This window comes from Nomascus leucogenys, chromosome 25, assembly GCF_006542625.1.
Source record: "Nomascus leucogenys isolate Asia chromosome 25, Asia_NLE_v1, whole genome shotgun sequence".
NCBI classification, from domain to species: Eukaryota; Metazoa; Chordata; class Mammalia; order Primates; family Hylobatidae; genus Nomascus; species Nomascus leucogenys.
The window spans coordinates 16440021-16445253 of record NC_044405.1 but is presented as its reverse complement, the minus strand read 5'-3'; the positions used below and the strand labels follow the sequence as shown (position 1 = coordinate 16445253).

At 39.3% G+C, this 5233-nt stretch overlaps 1 pseudogene; it reads left to right on the top strand.

Annotated features, from left to right (window-relative positions):
• The first annotated feature begins 235 nt into the window (after positions 1-235).
• On the top strand, positions 236-3974 carry LOC100596745 (annotated as a pseudogene).
• Positions 3975-5233: the final 1259 nt, after the last annotated feature.

Below are 5233 nucleotides of genomic sequence, written 5' to 3'. Positions count from 1 at the left end.
TTGGCTCACTGCAAGCTCCGCCTCCTGGGTTCACGCCATTCTCCTGCCTCAGCCTCTCTGAGTAGCTGGGACTACAGGCGCCCACCACCACGCCCGGCTAATTTTTTGTATTTTTTAGTAGAGACGGGGTTTCACCGTGGTCTCGATCTCCTGACCTCGTGATCCGCCCACCTCGGCCTCCCAAAGTGCTGGGATTACAAGCATGAGCCATCGTGCCCGGCCTAACTGTAAAATTTTCATATAGATTTTAAAGATGTGACGTACTCAACAGAAGAGAAGGTATATGAAATTACTGAATTATGTAGAGAAAGAGAGGATTATTCCCCCGTAATTGTGTTATTGGAAGAGTTTTTTCTTGTGCTGAGGCATTGGTAGAGAGCTTCTGGAAAGCTAAACAACACACCAAGGAAGAACTGAAGTCTCTTCAAGCAAAGGATGAAGACAAGGATGAAAATGAAAAGGAAAAAGCTGCATGTTCTGCCGCTGCTATGGAAGAAGACTCAGAAGCATCTTCCTCAAGCACAGGTGATAGCTCACAGGGAGACAACAATTTGCAAAACTTAGGCCCTGATGATGTGTCTGTGGATATTGATGCCATTAGAAGGGTCTACACCAGATTGCTGTCTAAAGAAAAAATTGAAACTGCGTTTCTCAATGCACTTGTATGTTTGTCACCTAACGTGGAATGTGACTTGATGTATCACAACATATACTCTCAAGATCCTAATTATCTGAATTTGTTCATTATAGTAATGGAGAACAGAAATCTCCACAGTCTCGAATATCTGGAAATGGCTTTGCCATTATTTTGCAAAGCAATGAGCAAGCTACCCCTTGCAGCCCAAGGAAAACTGATCAGACTGTGGTCTAAATACAATGCAGACCAGATTCGGAGAATGATGGAGACATTTCAGCAACTTACTACTTACAAAGTCATAAGCAATGAATTTCACAGTCGAAATCTAGTGAATGATGATGATGCCATTGTTGCTGCTTCGAAGTGCTTGAAAATGGTTTACTATGCAAATAGTAGTGGGTGGGGAAGTGGACACAAATCACAGTGAGGAAGATGATGATGAGCCCATCCCTGAGTCCAGTGAGCTGACACTTCAGGAGCTTTTGGAAGAAGAGAGAAGAAACAAGAAAGGTCCTTGAGTGGACCCCCTGGAAAATGAACTTGGTGTTAAAACCCTGGATTGTCAAAAATCCCTTATTCCTTTTGAAGAGTTTATTAATGAACCACTGAAGGAGGTTCTAGAAATGCATTAAGATTATACTGTTTTCAAAGTAGAAACAACAAATTCTCTTTTATGACATACCCCTTTTAGTGTATGCTGTCACAAAGAATTTGGGATTATATTATGACAATAAAATTCGCATGTATAGTGAACGAAGAATCACTGTTCTCTATAGCTTAGTTCAAGGACAGCAGTTGAATCCATATTTGAGACTCATTGTTAGATGTGACCGTATCATAGATGATGCAGTTATTCAGCTAGAGATGATCACTGGAAAATCCAGCGGACTTGAAGCAGTTCTTTCTGGAATTTGAAGGAGAACAAGGTGAGGGAGGTGTTTCCAAATAATTTTTTCAGCTGGTTGTGGAGGAAATCTTCAATCCAGATATTGGTATGTTCACATACGATGAACTTACAGAAAATTGTTTTGGTTTAATCCATCTTCTTTCCTTTCTCTCTTTTTTTTTTTTTTTTTTTTTTTTTTTTTGAGATGGAGTCTCGCTCTGTCACCCAGACTGGAGTGCAGTGGCATGATCTCTGCTCACTGCAAGCTCCACCTCCCGGGTTCACGCCATTCTCCTGCCTCAGCCTCCTGAGTAGCTGGGACTACAGGTGTGTGCCACCACACCTGGCTAATTTTTGTATTTTTAGTAGAGACAGGGTTTCACCATGTTAACCAGGATGGTCTTGATCTCCTGACCTCATGATCCATCTGCCTTGGCCTCCCAAAGTGCTGGGATTACAGGCGTGAGCCACCGCACCCGGCTAATCCATCTTTTCAAACTGAGGGTTGGTTTACTCTGATTGGCATAGTACTGGGTCTGGCTATTTACAATAACTGTATACTGGGTTTACGTTTTCCCATGGTTGTCTACAGGAAGGTAATGGGGAAAAAAGGAACCTTTTATCCCTTGGGAGACTGTCACCCAGTTTTATATCAGAGTTTAAAAGATTTATTGGAGTATGAAGGGAATGCGAAAGATGACATGATGATCACTTTCCAGGTATCACAGATCTTTTTGGTGACCCAATGATGTATGAATTAAAGGAAAATGGTGATAAAATTCCAATTACAAATGAAAACAGGAAGAAATTTGTCAGTCTTTATTCTGACTACATTCTCAATCAGTAGAAAAACAGTTCAAGGCTTTTTGGAGAGGTTTTCATATGGTGTCCAATGAATCTCCCTTAAAGTACTTACTCAGACCAGAAGAAATTGAATTGCTTATATGTGGAAGCCAGAATCTAGATTTCCAAGCACTAGAAGAAACTACGGAATATGACGGTGGCTATACCAGGGACTCCGTTCTGATGAGGGAGTTCTGGGAAATCATTCATTCATTTACGGCTGAACAGAAAAGACTCTTCTTGCAGTTTACAATGGGCACAGACAGAGCACCTGTGGGAGGACTAGGAAAATTAGTGATGATTCTAGTCAAAAATGGCCCAGACACAGAAAGGTTACCTACACATCTCCTACTTGCTTTAATGTGCTTTTACTTCCAGAATATTCAAGCAAAGAAAAACTTAAAGACAGATTGTTGAAGGCCATCACATATGTGAAAGGATTTGGCATGCTGCAAAAAAAAACAAAACACAAAAAAGGAAGAAAAAAATTTAAAAAAATTTAAAAATATAACCAGAGGGATAAATTTGTGGTGGTGATAGTGTCCCAGTACAAAAAGGCTGTAAGAAAACCACAGTAGTCACCTATGTCTGTGACTCCCTTCTTTACTGGGGACATTTGGGTTGGAACAGCAGATTTCAGCTACATATATGAACAAATCCTTTATTATTATAATTTTTTTTGAGTGAAAGTGTTACATATTCTTTTACTTGTATGTACAGAGAGGTTTTTCTGAGTATTTTAAGGGTTAAATCACTTTTGCTTGTGTTTATTACTGCTTGAGGTTGAGCCTTTTGAGTATTTAAAAAATACATACCAACAGAACTACTCTCCCAAGGAAAATATTGCCACCATTTGTAGACCATGTAACCTTCAAGTATGTGCTACTTTTTTGTCCCTGTATCTAACTCAAATCAGGAGCTCTATTTTTTTTTTTTAATGATTTGCTTTTGAAACTTGGAAGTCCTGGAAACAGTGTGATGCGATTACTGCTCTTCTAGCCCCCAAAGAGTTTTCTGTGCAACATCTTGAGAATCAATAAAGATGGAAGGGAGAAATTGGAAAAAAATTTCATACAGTGCAATATAATGGAATAAATTACTAGTAGTGCCACATGCATGCATCTCAAAAACATGATGCTGTGTGGATGAAGCCAGACCCTAAATAGCACACCCTGCATGATTTCGTTTATATGAAATTCTGGCACACACAAAATTAATCTGTGATGATAGAAATCAGAAAAGTGTTTGCCTAGGAGTGGTAATTGACGGGGGGTTGGGAAGCATAAGAAAAATTTCTGGTGTGATAGAATATTCTATATCTTGATAAGACTAGGTTACGAAAGTGTATACATTTGTTAAAACTAATCGAATTGTTCATACACTATATGTAAATTATACCATAGTGAAAGAAAGGAGATAAAAGTCTATCCAGCGGGAGTGAGGAGGAGATTTGGAGAGAAAGTAGACATGGTTTGGTTGCTAGTGTGTACTGAAGATACCTCTTTCCCCGGCTTTGTTGACTACACTTTGTTAGTCTTGACCCAAGAATGTCCAACATGGCATCGGAGACTGTATAGCTAAGGTGTCCATAGATGATATGTTTGGCTGTGTTCCCACCCAAATCTCATCTTGAACTGTAGCTCCCATAGTCCTCACGGGTTGTGGGAGGTAATTGAATCATGAGGGCTGGTTTTTTCCCATGATGTTCTCATGATAGTGAATTAAGTTTCATGAGATCTGATGGTTTTATAAAGGATAGTTTTTTTGCACACACACTCTTGCCTGTTGCCATAAAGATGTCCCTTTTCTCCTCCTTCATCTTGAGCCATGATTGTGAGGCCTCCCCAGCCATGTGGAACTGTGAGTCCATTAAACCTCTTTTTCTTTATAAACTACCCAGTCTCTGGTATTTCTTCATGGCAGTATGAAAATGGACTAATACACTAGACCTCACTGTGTATGAGGTAGAGCAGAGAAAAGCCACTTAGATTTTCCCAATCCCTTCATTCTATGTCCTCTTTTCCTACTGGAGGTGGGTTGCAGCATTCTGGGACAGAGCTAGTGAACCTAAGGCAAACTTGATTGAGTTTGGAGGAAGTCAGTTGTGGATGCCAACTCCAGCTGCCTCTTACACCTGGTGCCAGGACAGTGCTGCAAACCCACCCACCAGTAAAAACCATTCCCAGGGAGAAAGGAGCTGAGGAACAGAGGCTTGAATTGACGGAGTTTAATACTGAGTCGCTACATTTTAAAATGGTAGCAATTGAGTTTAACTTGAATGACAAGGTTAGATGTTTCAGTCGTCAAAGAGAAATGTGTTCTCAAGAGCCAAGTTGATTTTAGTTAAAGTCTTATCATCCTCAGTAGATGCTCAGAGCCGTTTATAAGAATCCTCCTCTCTCTTTCCCTCTCTTAAACATTAATAACTTAAGGCTATAATTGTGAGAGGAAATCCTACAGCACCTACCAGTGGGCATGTGAGCTCAGCTGAGGTGGCAGGGAAGAACTCCAGAAATGAAATTGATAGAATTACAAAAATTAAAATGCAGTGACATTTAGAAATATGAAACTACCCATGAAAAATAATTTTTGCAATTATAGACCAAAATATGATTTTTTTCAGGGATGAATGGTGTCTGGAAAAAAGCACTGACAATTTAAAAATGAAAACTAAAAATTACTTTGTTAGCAACATTTTATAGATTTTTTTTTTTAAAAAAGTGAACTTAAACATATTTTTATTTGATACTCTGATAATTTCAAGTATTTACTTCAGTGGGCAATTCATCTGGTAACTTTGAATGAATTTTTAATTTGAAGCCTGCACTTACTTATGGAAAAACAAGCTTTCATGTAGGGCTTTGTAA